This window comes from Heterodontus francisci, chromosome 26 (genome assembly GCF_036365525.1).
Source record: "Heterodontus francisci isolate sHetFra1 chromosome 26, sHetFra1.hap1, whole genome shotgun sequence".
NCBI classification, from domain to species: domain Eukaryota; kingdom Metazoa; phylum Chordata; class Chondrichthyes; order Heterodontiformes; family Heterodontidae; genus Heterodontus; species Heterodontus francisci.
This window is the reverse complement of record NC_090396.1, coordinates 57947596-57968027: the sequence shown is the minus strand read 5'-3', so window position 1 is coordinate 57968027 and position 20432 is coordinate 57947596. Positions and strand designations below refer to the sequence as shown.

Below are 20432 nucleotides of genomic sequence, written 5' to 3'. Positions count from 1 at the left end.
GCAATAACTCTACAGTCTTCTGTACTCAGCAGAAATACCAGAATGGTTTAATTTATCAAATTGAATTGATTATTCATATTTCCTCCTGTAAGTGTTACCAGCTTTTATTTTGAGGGTTTTAAGTGGTTGAATGTAGCCGGTGGGGGAGGGGCGGGGAACTGCAGAGGTTGGAGCAAGTTTAATCCAGTTTGGATAGCAATTTTTTTTTTGCAGACACTGCAAAGATGCACAGGAAGCTCAAGGATCGCATGAATAGTGCTTTTTGGTAGAAGCTGCCAAGGTTGTAATTTCTGTTATGATTAGTCCCTCTATTAATTAACAGCATTTATTCTGCATTCTGTTTCTCAGTGACTGCACACTTTAGAAAAACAAATGCTACATTTTCACGAAAGCTCTAATTGTGAATGCTCAGGTAAGTAATATTTGTTAAAGGAATGTTTACTTTTTAAAGTCAAAATTTACAATGAAGTAGGTTTTAAGGAAATAGCTGAGTTCTGTTCATATCAAATATGCTGATCTTCTCGATGCTGCATTTCTACTTTGGTGTCATCAAGTAAGTTAATTTCAGTTTCCTTTCTTTCTGTTTCATTCAATTTTTTTTGCCATTTTTATTCCTCTTTCTATTTTTGCCTGCCTTGCAACCATTAATTTTGTAATGAAACAATGGGCTGGATTTTATTCCAGGGACAGGTGTACTGGCTGTGGGCCGGACGATGATGGGGAGAATCCACCTTGGCCCTCCATTGGACCCCCGTTGCAATTAACGGCAGGCAGCCAATTAACTGCCTGTCATCAGGGAAGCCGTCCCTTTCAGGGATGAGCTCCCACCTCCAAGAGCTGATGGCCAATTGGAAGACCGGCAGTGGACATTGTCGGTATTGCAGGAGGCCCTGCAGATGTCAGAGACCCCCGGGACAGGTCAGGCGGCTGGATTTTAAGAGCCTGCCGCAGCTTTTGGCGGTGAGCTCAAAAGTGGTCCATCCTCCAAAGATACGCCGCAATGTCCCGTGCAGCAGCTCATTTAAATAGCCAAGGCAGCCCGCACCCCCCTCCCCAATCATGTGGAAGGGGCAGGCTGCCCTCCCCGGCAATGGTGTCAGCTGCCTGTGCGCAGGCGCTGGTGCCATTTTTAAAAAGCAGTCAGCCCTGCCAGCACATTTACATTTTTAAAGAAGTAATCCCAAAAATTAAATAAATAAATTTATAATGCTTCTATCCCATCCCCCCAATTACATTAACTATTTTCCCTCCCCACCCCCCCTCCCAAAACACCTACCTTTTACATCTGACCTTTCCCCCTCTTACGAAAGTGCTTCTGTTTTTGTTAAAAATAATTTTATCAGGATTCACAGTCAAACTGAAGAAATGTTGGAGCAGTTTTTTTTCAAGAGGGTCATCAAGAGGACACTGAAAGAAGTTGTTTGGAAACAACAGTTACTGGTAGTCACATGACTCAAGTTAAAAATAGAACAGAAACCCTGGTAACTGGGGGAAGATGTATACAGAGAAATGACAGGTCAGAAGGTGGACTTTCTGTTTCCAGTTTCACTTTTGAGTTGGGAATGAACTGTTGAAAAAAGGCTTGGAGTTTTTAAAAATCAGCCTGAAGGGTAGAACCCCAGCTCAGCTGAGCCTCCAGGAGAAGAAAAGAAGATAAGAAAGGAGAGAACTTCCAAAGAGAGAAGAGAATTCCAAAGGAAGGAGAGAAGACTACAAACCCAGCTCAGCTTTTCAGCACTTCTCTAAAAGACCCCGAGAAGTAGTTCATTACTGGTTAAGACTTGTTTTATAATCAACCAATAATTTTGTCGTTTATTAAAGAAACCTGGTTCGTGTATTTTATTCTGGGAAAAAATAGAGTGTATGATTGACTGTATTGGTAAGTGGGAAAAAATTTTAATATGTTGTGATCTGTGAAGAAGTGGAACTGGAATAAACAGTGCACTCCTCCCGCCTCGGTCGTAACACCTGCCCCCTCACAAACTGTACAAAGTTTAAGGTTCAACGCTTCCCACCATCCTGTACACCCATTACGTTTATTTGACCCTGTCCCTCACTCCCCGTACTGACAAATTTACCTACTCCCCCCTCTCCACATGTGTGGTGCCGCACTTCTCCGCACAGGGATGTGAAGGCATGGGAGTGCTGGCTGGCGTGCCGAAAATCACGGCGGGCCCTCAAGATCGTTGGTAAGTCTATTTAAATGTATTCTTTTTATTGATTTGAATATGTTAATTGTGGTCCTGTTACCCAGCAGCGGGGTGGGGGGGGGGGGGGCACCACGGAGCAACGCCGCCGCCGGGAGAATTGGGCTGGACCCTCCCAGCATCGAGGTCCGTGGAGGGCCTCATCCAGAGCCAGCTTCAGGCTCCCTTGCTATGGAACCCGGTGCCTGAGGGAGAACAAAATCCAGCCCATAGAGTGAGTGGGGTCGGGGTCTCCGGGGCCAGTCAGTTAGGCCTCAGCGACAGGGTGGGGGGGGTTGGGGAGGGTCTGCATACCTACAAACATACGAACATACGAATTAAAAGCAGGAGTAGGCCACTTGGCCCCTCAAGCCTGCTCCACCATTCAACAAGATCACGGCTGATCTGATTGTAACCTCAACTCCACATTCCCGCCTACCTCTAATAACCTTTCACCCCCTGGCTTATCAAGAATCTAGCTCTGCCTTAAAAATATTTAGAGACTCTGCTTTCACCTCCTTTTAAGGAAGAGAATTCCAAAGACTCACGACCCTCAGAGAAAAAATTTCTCTTCATCTCTGTCTTAAATGGTGACTCCTGGTTTAGATTGTTCCACAAGAGGAAACATCCTTTTCACATCCACTCTGTCAAGACCCCAAAGGATCTTATATGTTTCATTCAAGTCGCCTCTTACTCTTCTAAATTCCAGTGGATACAAGCCTAGCCTGTCCAACCTTTCCTCATAAGACAACCTGCCCTTTCCAGGTATTAGTCTAGTAAACCTTCTCTGAACTGCTTTCAACACATTTAGATCCTTCTTTAAATAAGGAGACCACTATTGTACACAGTACTCCAGATGTGGTCTCACCAATGCCCTGTATAACTGTAGCATAACCTCCCTACTTTTGTATTCAATTCCCCTCACAATAAATGATAGCATTCTATTAGCTTTCCAAATTACTTGCTGAACCTGCATACTAACCTGTTGCAATTCATGCAGTCAGACACTGTCATGCTCGGCCCCCACCTGCCAAGAATGAGGCACATTAATTTTGTCATGAACATTGATTTTAAACTTTTGCTGGAACGCGGAAGTGACTTGTTAAACAGATCAGCCATGGCTGGTAAAGACATTTGCATATTAACAGATTGTGCTTGGAAGGACAAAAGCCCATTCCTTAACGCATTCAACCTGCAATGGACCTTGATCACTGGGTATTGTGTGTAGGAGGAGCATTCCAGAGACTGCCAAGGTGATACAATCCAGGACTGGATGGACCAGCTGGTCACATGACTAATTGGCTGTTCCAGGGTCTTTTGAACTTGCCACAGAGAGTTTGAACTGAGAAAGACTGTTTGCTCCTGGACTGAGAAGATCTCTTCTATCTGCTCCCAACTCTTTCTCAAAGGCCTCTGAATCCACTGAAGACACATGAACCCCAAGAGAGAAAAGTCTCCTACAACAAACATGGTCTAAGAAGAATACTGGTCCCCAACAAAAAACCAAGAACTACCTACAATCAAGGACTCTACAGTGAGCTCCAAGAACCGTAAAAAAAACTCTTCAGATATTGCCTCAAACTTTTCCACTTTATTTTTCTTTTGCTCTTTTCTGTCTCTATTTGCATGTGTGTATCACGTTTGCATGCTAGCGTGGGCACGTCGTATATCCATAGGCGTCAACTGAATTAGGATTTAAGTTTAATAAAGAACAAAGAACAAAGAAGAACAAAGATAATTACAGCACAGGAACAGGCCCTTCGGCCCTCCAAGCCTGCGCCGATCCAGAGCCTCTCTCTAAACATGTCGCCTATTTTCTAAGCTTCTGTATCTCTTTTCTTCCTGCCCATTCATGTATCTGTCTAGATACATCTTAAAAGACTCCATCGTGCCCGCATCTACCACCTCCGCTGGCAATGCGTTCCAGGAGCCCACCACCCTCTGCGTAAAGAACTTTCCACGCATATCCCCCCTAAACTTTTCCCCTTTCACTTTGAACTCGTGTCCTCTAGTAATTGAAACCCCCACTCTGGGAAAAAGCTTCTTGCTATCCACCCTGTCTATACCTCTCATGATTTTGTACACCTCAATCAGGTCCCCCCTCAACCTCCGTCTTTCTAATGAAAATAATCCTAATCTACTCAACCTCTCTTCATAGCTAGCGCCCTCCATACCAGGCAACATCCTGGTGAACCTCCTCTGCACCCTCTCCAAAGCATCCACATCCTTTTGATAATGTGGCGACCAGAACTGTACGCAGTATTCCAAATGTGGCCGAACCAAAGTCCTATACAACTGTAACATGACCTGCCAACTCTTGTACTCAATGCCCCGTCCGATGAAGGAAAGCATGCCGTATGCCTTCTTGACCACTCTATTTACCTGCGTTGCCACCTTCAGGGAACAGTGGACCTGAACACCCAAATCTCTCAGGACATCAATTTTCCCCAGGACTTTTCCATTTACTGTATAGTTCACTCTTGAATTGGATCTTCCAAAATGCATCACCTCGCATTTGCCCTGATTGAACTCCATCTGCCATTTCTCTGCCCAACTCTCCAATCTATCTATATTCTGCTGTATTCTCTGACAGTCCCCTTCACTATCTGCTACTCCACCAATCTTAGTGTCGTCTGCAAATTTGCTAATCAGTCCACCTATACTTTCCTCCAAATCATTAATGTATATCACAAACAACAGTGGTCCCAGCACGGATCCCTGTGGAACACCACTGGTCACACGTCTCCATTTTGAGAAACTCCCTTCCACTGCTACTCTCTGTCTCCTGTTGCCCAGCCAGTTCTTTATCCATCTAGCTAGTACACCTTGGACCCCAAGCGCCTTCACCTTCTCCATCAGCCTGCCATGGGGAACCTTATCAAACGCCTTACTGAAGTCCATGTATATGACATCGACAGCCCTTCCGTCATCAATCAATAAATTTCAACTTTTCTTCTTTAAACCTAAGAAAACCTGTTTGTGCTGGTTTCTTTGCCTTGTAATTGGAAAGCGGTGAACAAGGATTCAGCAAGAGGTAACTAAAAACACGGTGTGTTTAAAATTAAACCCTGTTACAGTAAGACCAGGTGAAGGCTGAAAGGGAACCCAAGACCTCTTTCTCACTGAGTTTTAACAACAGCCAGATCCCTCTGCATCTCAGAGTTCTGCAATCTCTCATCATTTAGATAATATGTTTCTTTTTCATTCTTCCTGCCAAACTGGACAATTTCCCATGGTGAGGGTTGGTTGTGGGGGTGAGGGGCGGGGGGTGGGGGGGGGATGGTGGAGGTGGTGTGGTGAGGTTCTTGCTGGATTAGGTGTTGCAGCCAGCGCCACCAGGGGGCACCTCTGGTGGCCATGGATTGTCCCCAAAGGAGGGACCCCACCCCAAGCCTGCTGAAGGCTGCCAGGTCTCACCTGGCGGTGTCTCCACGTGGCAGCAGGCCCCCTCCCCCACCCCCACCCCACCCGACCATTGTCCACAAAATTATAGCAGAGGTGGAAAGAGGCCCTCAAGTAGCCATTAATCATATCCCACCCTGGACAAAATGGCAGGGGGCTGGGCAATGTCAGGAAGGGCATCCTTTGCTATTTTGTTTGCCCCCCCCCTCCCTCGCCTCTGTTCCCATCTCCAAGGGCAGGATAAAATCCTCCCCCCATATTTTCAGATGCTGCTTAAAAATGCAGAGGAGTATGAAACAATTATATGAGTTCAGAGGAATACGTGTTGGCACTAGTGAGAAGAATGCTTGTAGCTGATTCATGTGTTTGTGATAGATCTTGAATTTGTGCGATAATGTAAAATGGATGACAGCAAATTGCAGCCCGTTTCACAATTCTCTCCGTTTTTCCCATTGACTTCAATGGAAATGAAGATGTAAAACTGGCTGATGTAAAACAGTTTTGATGAAGGGTCACCTGAAATGTTAACTTTGCTTCTCTCCACAGATGTTGCCAGACCTGTTGAGTATTTCCAGCACTTTGTTTTTATTTCAGATTTCCAGCATCTGCAGTATTTTACTTTTATGTAAAACTGGCTGCTGTCTCACTTATCACTTGTTTTACATTATCACACAGTTATGATCTACCGTTTGGCCTCTGACCCAAGCTTTGGATAGATATGGTTTGTTATACTTTCCTACATTACAACAGTGACTACATTTCAAAAGTACTTCATTGGCTGTAAAGTGTTTTGGAACATCCTGAGGTGGTGAATGGTGCTATATAAATTTTTTTGAAAGAATTTTGATTTTTGAGAGCTATTGAAGAGTCCAGAGCAGAGATTGCCCCGAGTGTGGCGTTTAAGCATATATGGGAAAAATGCACGAAAAGAAAATTTCATACTATGAATCAGGCAATTTTTAAAAAAAGGTTTGGGCATTTAAAATACTGAAGGTACTATGATGGGTGGATATAGATGTATTTTCCTGAAGACCAGAATGGAAGTAGGGAGTGTGTGTTTATATCACCTGAGCTACACTTAATGGAAAGAATAATGCTTATTGAATATAGAAGAGGCTTAATTCTAAAGGAAATTGAACAAATTCTTTGTTCACAAAGGATAGCGAGATTCAGGGTTTGGTTAGTAAAATGTGTTGGTATTATCTCCTTCCTTTTGAAAGAGACTTGGGTGGTTTCAATGGTTTTCTACCTATGGTGTTGGGGGTGGTTATTGGCTCTGTATCCAGTACATTTTTCTTCTTTTCAATTGTTACTGCTGCTCAGATACCTTTTATGAAGCATCCTAAATTTCTCAACAAGCTAGGATCAGCTGCTTGCCCTCTTTAAATGAGTGAGTGGATGCAATCCTGCTGGCATTATTTTATGAAAACTAAGAGTGTAATTATATTGCTACATCTGTATTGTGAAGTGGTTTCTGCCATGCAGTGATATTGTTCAGGGAAGTAGCATGGCAGTCTGTAGGAAGAGGCTCGATACTGTATTGAGTAGAATGCCAATATGGTGTGCAGCCTATTTTTTTGAGGTGCTCTAGGGCAGTGTTGTCTATTAGAAATTGTTGACCAGCCACAGATGGGACTGTGGTGGGACTGTTTTAGCCACATGCATTAATTTTAATGGAAAACGTCTTACAGACAATCCAAGCAAAAGTGCTTCCTGTGTATATTTATTTAGCAAACATCTATCACCATGTTGGTAGCCAAGGTAACAAAGTACTCACAACAATCAAAGAACATTCATTCTCACTCTCTGTCACCATATCATTTTACCAACAAACGCACAAAAAGGTTAAAGCGCACACGCATACACCATGTGAATGAGTCTTGAAATCACATGCTCAACAATGGTTGGCTATTACTCAATTTTTACTTACCACTCTGAAGTACAATTAGCAACATCTGGATTCACACTTGTGGCTAGTGGCAACTGCTCTCAGGACCCATTGGCTCTCCAAAGCAGCTTGTCTTAAATGTTCTGAGGGTGCACTCTGCCCCCTCACACTTCCAGTAACAAACTCACTTTCCGGGAGAGTGCACAAGTACAGAGCTTTCCTAGTGACAAGTGTTGGATTCAGTCAGGCAGTATAAATAAAGAACTAAAATAAAAGCAAAATACTGCGGATGCTGGAAATCTGAAATAAAAACAAGAAATGCTGGAACCACTCAGCAGGTCTGGCAGCATCTGTGGAAAGAGAAGCAGAGTTAACGTTTCGGGTCAGTTTCGGGTCTCTTTCCACAGATGCTGCCAGACCTGCTGAGTGGTTCCAGCATTTCTTGTTTTTATTTATTATATTATAAATAAAGTACTGTCAGCTGCTGATCTCACTTTCGAAGGTTGAATTTCTTTGGCAGTGAAGGTCCTATATGAATTGAGTTTGTGGCTGTAGGCCATATCACAAACCCCCCTCCCCCCTTTAACGCGAGTTGGCATTAAATCGTCCATCTTATTTAGAACATTAAGTTGGCTAAATTGGGAAGGGGGAGGAATTCACTCTGGTGCACTTCCTTGGTTAATGTTAAACCTGTTGGATAAAATAGAACAGGCAAGCTGATTCTGCATCAGACTGTATATTGGCCTAGGACTGCTAGATGCTGGCACTGGGAGCCCAATCTGGAAAAATGTTCTTCCCCCGGCACTATTGTCTTGCCATCAGCAGATTTGGAACAGTCAGACTGGTACTTGAAGAGACTGTAATAAACTTCAGGTGGTTTCTCACTGCAAGTGATTTTTACCATTTTAGCTTAAGATTGTTCATCTTCCATATGATTTTTATTTACTATCAAAATGCCACATGGATGTATTGTGCTGCATCCTTGTTGATTTATTTGTATTTCCACACTGATGTCCCAAGACAAGACTGAGATGAAAATTCAATCTTGCCAACTTTGTCCACATGTGCTGGAACTATTGATGCCAGCTGTGTCAACCAGTGTGGCATTCCCAATGGTGAAAGCTGATGCAGTGCTAACTATAGAAGCAGAGCATGATGACAATATCAGACACAGTAGATGAACTGTGAGAACTTAATTTTTCAGGAGAAAATGGCTGATCATATGGTGGTAGCCAAATCTAGCTATTAAGACACACTATGTATTTGACCTTGAACAATGCGCTGGAGATCCACCATATTACAAGGTGTCTTCCAGGTATGACAGACATCTGAAATAGCATGTTCAAGTGGTGGTTTGGAAGGCCTTTGGCCAACTTGTACAGGACATTAGCTCACTGGTCTTTCCTCCTGAAATAGTATGCACTTGGGCGGCACAGTGGCGCAGTGGTTAGCACCGCAGCCTCACAGCTCCAGCGACCCGGGTTCTATTCTGGGTACTGCCTGTGTGGAGTTTGCAAGTTCTCCCTGTGTCTGCGTGGGTTTCCTCCGGGTGCTCCGGTTTCCTCCCACATGCCAAAGACTTGCAGGTTGATAGGTAAATTGGCCATTATGAATTGCCCCTAGTGTAGGTAGGTGGTAGGGAAATATAGGGACAGGTGGGGATGTGGTAGGAATATGGAATTAGTGTAGGATTAGTATAAAATGGGTGGTTGATGGTCGGCACAGACTCGGTGGGCCGAAGGGCCTGTTTCAGTGCTGTATCTCTAAAACTAAAACTAAAAACTAAACCCATTTATTAATCATTCCGAGGAAAGAGTGTGTGCGCCTTCTGTAACAGTAGGTCTTCTGGTGCTCAGGCATATTATCCAAGCTGACATTTCAGTGCAGTACCGAGGGAGTGCTATATTTTCTGAGGAACCTTCTTTTAGCTGAGACACTAAACCGAGGCTCTGTCTGCCCATTCAGGTAGATGTAAAAGATCCATGTTTAAAGAAGAGCAGGGAGTTCTTCGGATGTGTTGGCCAACATTTTTCTCCTAACTAGCACAGCCTAGAATAGATTAACTGGTGCCTCATTTACTGTTTGTGAGCAATTTGGCTGCCAAATCTACTTACAGAGCAACAGTAACTCCACTCGAGAAGTGCCCCACTGGTTGTGAAATACTTTGGACATGCTGAGGATGTAAAAGGTACTTTTATAAATGGTGTCTTCATTTCCTTGTCTTCGGCCACTGTACCATTTTCCACAATATTCATTTTCATTTACTTTGGAGAAGGCACACATGAATGAAAAGAGGGTGGAATTGGTCTTTGGTGAAGTTTTGAAATGGGCGGTAGTGAATCGACAGCCTCTTTATATTCATTTGCCAACATTCTGCTTGAATTCTTCTTGATGCTCAGACACTGAATGAACTCGTCTCCAAATTGTTAAGCTGCTAAACCAACTAGCACTATCATTTGTCCTTTTTGCTGGAGTAGGGTCATCCTAGAAGGTTACTAATAATGTTTGGAAGTGTTACTGCTTCAATGGACTCTCATTGCACTGGTGTATAATGCTGAAAGGTTTGCATACAAAATGGAAGATGGACCATTTTTTAATACACTCTGCTGATTAGTTATCAGCTTACTTGGTGATTTACAGATTATATTTTTTATTGCCATCTCTATTTTGTGTCAAGGGAACCTTATTTTTTTAACTAGCTTGACATTAAAATGTATTTATTATGTGTTAATGTACTATATTTTGGATATTTATTGTTTATATAGCATTATTTTACCGCGCCTGTGCTCTATTGCACTTCTGTCATGATTAGAGCCTGCCTATTGTCACGACTCATTGATCTGTCTAGACATCATTCAGAAACATTAAAAAGTACTGTATTATAATCTGTGGTCCTTTTAACACTGTTCAACATTGCAGGTATACTTGTGGGAGAATTGATGTTTCAAGTAACTGCCAATGTGCAAGAGGTTTAAGTGTTTAGCATTGTGAAACAAGCAGAGAACATATGGTGATAAATAAACATTGTAATGTAACTTAATGCTGACAAGGGACATTATTGGTTTAGTGGTCTGGAGAAAGTACTCTGCACTGCTAGCTTCCAGATGGCAAATGCACGAACATGGTGAAGCATTAGATCGAATAGGAAACCTACTGTTGTACATGAATGTTTATACAACTTTGAAAATGAAGTGAGTGCAAGGACTTGTAGAATGACATCTACTGTCCCCTACTGTTATGCCAGCTAATGTATGGTATGAAATCTTATAGGACCCCTCATCTTCCTGATGTTGTTTGTAGAATCGGTCTATTCACTATCAAATTCATGAACCATTTAATATTTCGACGCTGAGTAACAGCCATTCAAATGTCTCTTCCCAAAACCTCTTAAAATAAGAATGGTTGGTCCACATTATGCAAATAATATCTTGCCCTTTTTTACAATGTTGTCCTCCTGGTATACTGCAGTTGTTCTCAAACAGGGGTTCGTGACTTTCCACGGGGTCTGCGAATGAGCGGCGGCCGGAGTCGTCGTATGGCGATTTGATGGCGATCACATCCATCATTAGCAGCATGTTCGCGAGCCTCTGGGTTATTGCTAATAATTGTGAGAAAACCAGTGACTGCCTATCACTCCCACAAGCATCTCCTCACTTCTAATATTACAAATGCTCGCAAATGTGATGCTAATGACTGATGTGATCCTCATGTAATTGCCACATGACCTCTCGCCAATGAACCAATGAAAAGTTACAGATTTATTTCTTGAAAGTTTCTTTTCTATAAAACCTTTCCGGTGGCCATGAGCAGTGGCGAATGAGACTAAACAAAAACATTGTTGACAGCAACTGGGATGTTAGGATGTTAGCTGCTTTCATGTAGAGAGCATCTAAAAGGGGCGGCGCAGCCTCACAGCTCCAGGCACCCGGGCCCAATTCTGGGTGCTGCCTGTGCGGAGTTTGCAAGTTTTCCCTGTGACCCCATGGGTTTTTGCTGGGTGCTCCAGTTTCCTCCCACTGCCAAAGACTTGCAGGTGATAGGTAAATTGGCCATTGTAAATTGCCCCAAGTGTAGATAGGGAATATGGAATTACTGTAGGGTTAGTATAAATGGGTGGTTCTTGGTTGGCACAGACTCGGTGGGCCGAAGGGCCTGTTTCAGTGTTGTATCTCTAAATAAATAAAGAAGCTGTCCAGGGTCTGGTGTTGTACTGCATGCGATAAGTTTAAATTGATGTCTTGCATCGATATTATAATTTACATGAGGGATCTGTGATTATGAACCCATTTGAAAAGGAGTCCTTTAACCAAAAAAGTGTGCAAACTATAAGTATAATGTAACACGACTCACCTGCATGTGATGGGCGTGCCTTTACCAAAACACCAGTATACATTTCAGATTTGTTCAACTTAACCTCCACAGTTTTCAACAGAATACCACAATAAATAACCAAATGCTATCCCAGAACGCAAGACTGACATATATGCCTTAGTTGCATGTCCAGTTCTCTTCTTGCACTCTATTGCAGATATGGTAAAGTATAGATTCCTAGTTTTGTCCGTTCTCAGATTTAACACTCACGTTGATTCTTTTCTGCCACTTTCAGACAAATTGGCCTTGTCACAATAATTTAATCACCTTTCTCATAATAAATGTTCTACTGTGTGTGCAGAAAAAAATTTAAAAAAGTTATTGAGAAAACTCCATTTGAAACTAACAATATTATTTAACACATGTTCAGTGCTGTAATGTTTAAAATGATGTTTAGACTGTCGTGTTGTGGCTTCCAGCTGTCCCACTAATTCGAGACTGTTGTTTCCAAACGTTCTCACAAGTGAAAAAGGGTGGTGGATATTATGATGTAATCCATTTAATTGAGTGAGGTCAATTAGAACACTTGAATTTTTGTTGTGTTGGAAATTGTCACAATGGGATTAAGGCCAGCTATCTTAAAAGTACATTTCAACTGGAATATCCTCAGTCTGGGCGTAAGAGGAGGAAATGGCCCAGTGTACAGCAATTATCTGATTATATGTAATTGAAAACATTTTAAATAGATGCTGAAATTGTGACAAGGCCATTTTTAAGCTATTGTTTGAAATCTATGGATACATATCCATTTGGCCTACATGAATTATTGTAGATCATCTTCTGTTATGAAACTAGCATTGTCACATTTTAATTATGTGTGAGCACCTGCTATAAATGTTCCACATGAGTTTCAGATCAGATAATACAGCTGCGTATATAGGCAAATGAGATTCATGTGGAAGTAAGAGGGTTATTAGAATATGAAATGTTTTGCTACAGGGAATAGTTGAGACAAAGGTCATTGCATCTTTTAAGGACAGACTAGATACACAGTAGATGCACCAAACGGTGCATGGCTAAAGTGAGAGAATTTGGGCATGAGATTAGTTTTGCATTGCTCCAGTATAAATCCAGAAACATGATGGGCTGCATGCCCACCTTCTGTGCTTTACAACTTTATGGTTCTTCAGGAAATGTTTAACTTTGTCTCTTGTTATTATGCCATTATCTAAAATCTGCAAGTCATTACAAAGTTTTGCCCTCATTCAGAAGCAGATTTGGATGGGTAGAGGGCATGTTCCAGACTACTATTATCTGTTAATTAAACAATACAGACTATTTCAGGGCACAGATAAGGTTTCTGCCACTGATGAGCAATGCCATAGGAGATCATCTTGTGTATGTGTTGTATAAAATTAAATCAAGTGGGCGGCACAGTGGCGCAGTGGTTAGCACTGCAGCCTCACAGCTCCAGTGACCCAGGTTCAATTCTGGGTACTGCCTGTGTGGAGTTTGCAAGTTCTCCCTGTGTCTGCGTGGGTTTTCTCCGGGTGCTCCGGTTTCCTCCCACAAGCCAAAAGACTTGCAGGTTGGTAGGTAAATTGGCCATTATAAATTGCCACTAGTATAGGAAGGTGGTAGGGAAATATAGGGACAGGTGGGGATGTTTGGTCTTGTCTTTTGGGCCTCCTTATCTCGAGAGACAATGGATACGCGCCTGGAGGTGGTCAGTGGTTTGTGAAGCAGCGCCTGGAGTGGCTATAAAGGCCAATTCTGGAGTGACAGGCTCTTCCACAGGTGCTGCAGAGAAATTTGTTTGTTGGGGCTGTTGCACAGTTGGCTCTCCCCTTGCACCTCTGTCTTTTTTCCTGCCAACTACTAAGTCTCTTCGACTCGCCACAATTTAGCCCTGTCTTTATGGCTGCCCGCCAGCTCTGGCGAATGCTGGCAACTGACTCCCACGACTTGTGATCAATGTCACACGATTTCATGTCGCGTTTGCAGACGTCTTTATAACGGAGACATGGACGGCCGGTGGGTCTGATACCAGTGGCGAGCTCGCTGTACAATGTGTCTTTGGGGATCCTGCCATCTTCCATGCGGCTCACATGGCCAAGCCATCTCAAGCGCCGCTGACTCAGTAGTGTGTATAAGCTGGGGGTGTTGGCCGCTTCAAGGACTTCTGTGTTGGAGATATAGTCCTGCCACCTGATGCCAAGTATTCTCCGAAGGCAGCGAAGATGGAATGAATTGAGACGTCGCTCTTGGCTGGCATACGTTGTCCAGGCCTCGCTGCCGTAGAGCAAGGTACTGAGGACACAGGCCTGATACACTCGGACTTTTGTGTTCCGTGTCAGTGCGCCATTTTCCCACACTCTCTTGGCCAGTCTGGACATAGCAGTGGAAGCCTTACCCATGCGCTTGTTGATTTCTGCATCTAGAGACAGGTTACTGGTGATAGTTGAGCCTAGGTAGGTGAACTCTTGAACCACTTCCAGAGCGTGGTCGCCAATATTGATGGATGGAGCATTTCTGACATCCTGCCCCATGATGTTCGTTTTCTTGAGGCTGATGGTTAGGCCAAATTCATTGCAGGCAGACGCAAACCTGTCGATGAGACTCTGCAGGCATTCTTCAGTGTGAGATGTTAAAGCAGCATCGTCAGCAAAGAGGAGTTCTCTGATGAGGACTTTCCGTACTTTGGACTTCGCTCTTAGACGGGCAAGGTTGAACAACCTGCCCCCTGATCTTGTGTGGAGGAAAATTCCTTCTTCAGAGGATTTGAACGCATGTGAAAGCAGCAGGGAGAAGAAAATCCCAAAAAGTGTGGGTGCGAGAACACAGCCCTGTTTCACACCACTCAGGATAGGAAAGGGCTCTGATGAGGAGCCACCATGTTGAATTGTGCCTTTCATATTGTCATGGAATGAGGTGATGATACTTAGTAGCTTTGGTGGACATCCGATCTTTTCTAGTAGTCTGAAGAGACCACGTCTGCTGACGAGGTCAAAGGCTTTGGTGAGATCAATGAAAGCAATGTAGAGGGGCATCTGTTGTTCACGGCATTTCTCCTGTATCTGACGAAGGGAGAACAGCATGTCAATAGTCGATCTCTCTGCACGAAAGCCACACTGTGCCTCAGGGTAGACGCGCTCGGCTAGGAATATGGGATTAGTGTAGGATTAGTATAAATGGGTGGTTGATGGTCGGCACAGACTCGGTGGGCCGAAGGGCCTGTTTCAGTGCTGTATCTCTAAACTAAACTCTTTATTGCTTTGACTACAACAATCAATACCAGGTATTATGGAACAAAAACAATTGGCGGTGACACCAATTTGACTTGGAAGGAACATCTTATCACAATACCTATATGGGCTTTATCTGAATGACAAGGTGCTTTCTCCAAATGATTAAATTTTGGACAGTTTTATATTTCTTTGGCCTTTGTCCTTAATGTTTTTACTTTGCTCAGAATAAAATTACTTAAAAACTGCCGGTTTTCTGAAACGACTATTATTAATGGTAGCGTAGTAATCCGCTCAGATTTGTTATTTAATTTTACCCCTTTTTTAATTCCCAGGACAGCCAGCAGAGGTTTGCAGAGTATGTCTGAGATGGTTATACTTACCGTTTATATTTTTTTTATATTCGTTCATGGGATGTGGGCATTGCTGGCTTGGACAGCATTTATTGCCCATCCCTAATTGCTCTTGAGAAGGCGGTGGTGAGCTGCCTTCTTGAAGTGCTGTTGTGAGGTAGGTACACCTATAGTGCTGGTAGGAAGGGAGTTCCAGGATTTTGGCCCAGTGACAGTGAAGGGACAGCGATATAGTTCCAAGTCAGGATGGTGTGTGGCTTGGAGGGGAACTTGCAGGCGGTGGTGTTCCCATGCATCTGCTGCCCTTGTCCTTCCAGATGGTAGAGGTCACGGTGTTTGGAAGTGCTGTCTAAGAAGCCTTGGTGCGTTTCTGCAGTGCATCTTGTAGATGGTACACACTGCTGCCACTGTGGTGGTGGAGGGAGTGAATGTTTTTGGATGGGGTGCCAATCAAGCGGGCTGCTTTGTCCTGGATGGTGTTGAGCTTCTTGAGTGTTGTTGGAGCTGCACCCATCAGCCAAGTGGAGAGTATTTCATCACACTCCTGACTTGTGCCTTGTAGATGGTGGACAGGCTTTGGGGAGTCAGGAGTGTGAGTTACTCGCCACAGCATTCCTAGCCTCTGACCTGCTCTTGTAGCCACAGTATTTATACATGTACTCCAGTTCAATTTCTGGTCAATGGTAACCTCCAGGATGCTGATTGTGGGGGATTCAGTGATCGTAATGCCATTGAATGTCAAGGGGAGATGGTTAGATCCTCTCTTGTTGGAGATGGTCATTGTGTGGCACTTGTGTTGCACAAATTTTACTTGCTACTTATCGGCCCAAGCCTGGATATTGTCCAGGTCTTGCTGCATTTCTACAAGGACTGATTCAGTATCTGAGGAGTCGCGAATGGTGCTGAACATTGTGCAATCATCAGTGAACATCCCCACTTCTGACCTTACGACTGAAGGAAGGTCATTGATGAAGCAGCTGGAGATGATTGGGCCTAGGACACTATCCTGAGGAACTCCTGCAGTGATATCCTGGAGCTGAGATGATTGACCTCCAACAACCACAATCATCTTCCTTTGTGCTAGGTACGACTCCAACCAGTGGAGAGTTTTCCCCCTGATTCCCTTTGACTCCAGTTTTGCTCAGGCTCCTTGATGCCATACTCAGTCAAATGATGCCTTGATGCCAAGAGCAATCACTCTCACCTCACCTCTTGAGCTCAGCTCTTTTGTCCATGTTTGAACCAAGGCTGTAATGAGGTCAGGAGCTGAGTGGCCTTGGTGGAATTCAAACTGAGCGTCAATGAGCAGGTTATTTCTAAGCAAGTGCTGCTTGATAGCACTGTCTATGACACCTTCCATCACTTTACTAATGATTGAGAGTAGACTGATAGGGGCAGTAATTGTTCAGCTTGGACTTGTCCTGCTTTTTGTGTACAGGACATACCTGGGCAATTTTCCACATTGTCGGGTAGATGCCAGTGTTGTAGCTGTACTGGAACAGCTTGGCTGGTGGCGCGGCAAGGTCTGGAGCACAGGTCTTCAGTACTATTGCCAGAATGTTGTCAGGGCCCATAGCAGTATCCAGTGCCTTCAGTCGTTTCTTGATATCAAGTGGAGTGAATCGAATTGGCTGAAGACTGGCATCTGTGATGCTGGACACTTCAGGAGGAGGCCGAGATGGATCATCAACTCGGCACTTCTGGCTGAAGATTGTTGCAAATGCTTCAGCCTTATCTTTTGCACTGATGTGCTGGGCTCCCCCATCATTGAGGATGGGGATATTTGTGGAGCCACCTCCTGCTGTTCGTTGTTTAATTGTCCACCACCATTCACGAATGGATGTGGCAGGCCTGCAGAGCTTAGATCTGATCAGTTGGTTATGGGATCACTTAGCTCTATCGTATGCTGCTTATGCAGTTTGGCATGCAAGTAGTCGTGGGTTGTAGCTGCAGCTGAAGTTGACACCTCATTTTGAGCCTGGTGCTGCTCCTGGCATGCCCTCCTGCACTCTTCATTAAACCAGGTATGGTCCCCCAGCTTGCTGGTAATGGTAGAGTGGGGGATATGCTGGGCCATGAGGTTACAGATTATGGTGAAGTACAATTCTGCTGCTGCTGATGGCCCACAGTGCCTCATGGATGCCCAGTTTTGCATTTCTAGATCTGTTCGAAATCTATCCCATTTAGCACAGTGGTAGTGCCATACAACATGATGGAGGGTATCCTCAATGTAAAGACAGAACTTTGTCTCCACAAGGCATGTGTGGTGGTCACTGTTACCAATACTGTCATGGACAGATGCATCTGCGGCAGGCAGATTGGTGAGGACGAAGTCAAGTATTTTTTCCCCTCTTGTTGGGTCTCTCTCGACCTTTCGCAGACCCAGTCTAGAAGCTATGTCCTTTAGGACTTGGCCAGCTCTGTCAGTAGTGGTGCTACCAAGTCAGTCTTGGTGATGGACATTCTGCGCCCTTGCTACCCTCAGTTCTTCCTCCAAGTGGTATTCAACATGGAGGAGTCCTGATTCATGAGACATCATGGGGTCTGGAGTCCATGTTGAGGACTCCCAGGGCAACTCCCTCCCGACTGTATACCACTGTGCCGCCACATCTGCTAGGTCTGTCCTGCTGGTGGGACAGGGCATACGTGGGGATGGTGATGGTGGTGGCTGGGACATTGTTTGTAAGGTATGATTCAGTGAGTATGACTATGTCAGGCTCTTGCTTGACAGTCTGTGGGACAGCTCTCCCAACTTTGGCACAAACTCCCAGATGTTAGTAAAGAGGACTTTGTAGGGTCAACAGGCCTGGGTTTGCAATTGTCATTTCCGGTGCCTAGGTGAATGCCGGGTGGTCCGTCCGGTTTCATTCCTTATTGACTTCATAGCAGTTAGATCAACTGATTGGCTTGCTCGGGCATTTAAGAGTTAACCACATTGCTGTGGATCTGGTGTCACATGTAGGCCAGACAGGTAAGGACAGCAAATTTCCTTCCTTAAAGGACATTAGTGAACCAGATGGGTTTTCACAACAATCAGCAATGGTTTCATGGCCATCATTAGACTAGGTTTTTAATTCCAGATTTTTTTATTAATTGAATTCAAATTCCACCTTCTGCTGTGGTGGGTTTCGAACCCATGTCCCCAGAACAATATCCTGGATCTCTGGGTTACTAGTCCAGTGATAATACCACTATGCCACCACCCATCTACCACAGAACCTGAGATGGCAGTAAATACCTGAATGCAAATAGCTGAGGTTCAATGGGCTTCTTAATTTCACAGTCATTATCAGCTTTCCCCAATGATTTTTAACCTCCATGGCTTCGACCCCCCCCACACCCCGCCCCCATCCCTGTAACCTCCTGCAGTCCCATAGCTCCCCAAGATCTCTGCATCCCTGCAGTTCTGACCTTTTGCACGTTCCTGATTTTCATCACACCATCATTGGTGACAGTGCCTTCATCGGCCTAGGCCCTAAACTCTGGAATTCCCTCCCTAAACCTCTCTTCTTCTTTAAGATTTTCTTTCAAACCTACCTCATTGACTAAGATTTTTCCCTACTATCACATTATGGGACTCGGTGTCAAGTTTTTTGATGATGTTGGGACGTTTCACCATGTTAAATGCAAAGTTGTTGTTGAGTGGGTTTCGGGCAAGAGAGAAATGTGGGATGACTGCAAAAAGTTGGCCTAAATTTCAGGCCTGGGGTATTTTAATTCTCTGACCTTATTTAAATGCCACTGGTCCACATCCCACCACGAACAGGCTGGATGAGCATGCAGGGTGGCTCCCGGTCGGAAAAGATTGTGAAGCTCGTGACCTACCACTGGTTTACTGGAATGTGGCAGGATGAGTTTCGGGCTGGTCTCATGGGAGGGAAGGGGTGCTGAGGAAGTCACAACTTTCCAGAGGAGCGCTGCTGTCCCCACAAAAGAACATCTTACACTTACATCGGCGGGCCTCTCCTGTTTGTAGAACAGCTGCAGACTTGCTTTAGCCTGGCTGTTTCCCTACTCGGGTCCCAGGTAAAAGGTAATTGGGGTCCCAATGACATAATAGTCTCCCAATTTGCATAAATTCATGAGGCTTCCACTTGCTTTACATGAGCACTTCACCCACTTACATTGGGTAGCCTACTCGGTTTTAACTACACACATAGTTCGGTTTCTGCCAGACAGACATGGTCATAATTGACTCGAAATACTGCTCGCTCATCACCCCATCCTCCCCGATTTACATTGGCAAGCTACTGTTCTTGCCATTCTCACTTTAAGTAAAAGAAGCCATTGGTTTCTCTGTCTGCCTGTACAGCTTGTGTTGCTTGATTGAAGGTACTATTGCGATTTCGTGGCTGTGTTTAACTTTACTCTGTTTAAAGCAGCTACAATCCCTTCGATAGAGCTGTTCTAAATTCTATAAAAGAAAAGAAAATCAGTAAAAGACATTCAGCAAAAAGACAGGTTTAGGATCTGTCTCTTGGAGGACGTGGAATATGACAGTTCTTTATTTCTCCTGCTGCTGCTCTTGACATTTAGGGACCTATTGACATTTTTTGGGATGTAACCAAACACAGTGATTGTTGTCACAGAAATAAATGAATGGAATTTGATTCTTAAATGCCAATAAAAATCCCAGAATACCATGTAACAGAAAGAAACTGTTACGTATTAAGTTACAGTAAATCAGTGGCTCTGAATATAATTTATAGCATATAGAAAGAAATGAAAAAAACAAAAATAAATACACAAGTGAATATGACGTGTTCAAGAAATCCCACCTCAGGGCAATTGGGGCATGAAATGCTGGTCTTGTAAGGTATTCCAGAGGCTGAGAGTGAATAAAAACAATTTGGAAAGTGAAACTGAATTATGCCAATATGAGTGATAATAATGTTACCTTTTGGTTGCTTTGCCATGGTACAGCCCCATTGGTTTTCTGTTTTCGAGTATACCAACAACAGCAACAGTTTGCATTAATTTAGCGCCTTTAACGTAGTAAAATATCCCAAGGCACTTCACAGGAGTGTTATTGGAGAGGAATTGGCAC

General features: G+C 44.0%; 1 long non-coding RNA gene across 3 annotated transcripts in view; it reads left to right on the top strand.

Annotated features, from left to right (window-relative positions):
- The first annotated feature begins 221 nt into the window (after nt 1-221).
- LOC137384568 (uncharacterized) overlaps nt 222-20432 on the top strand; it is a 67589-nt gene continuing 47378 nt past the window's right edge. For 2 of the 3 annotated variants that reach the window (XR_010977615.1, XR_010977613.1), the window contains exon 1: nt 236-412. This is a non-coding gene — a long non-coding RNA (uncharacterized lncRNA). Of the gene's footprint in view, nt 413-20432 lie in introns of all 3 variants that reach the window. The other variant, XR_010977614.1, reaches the window with a different exon arrangement.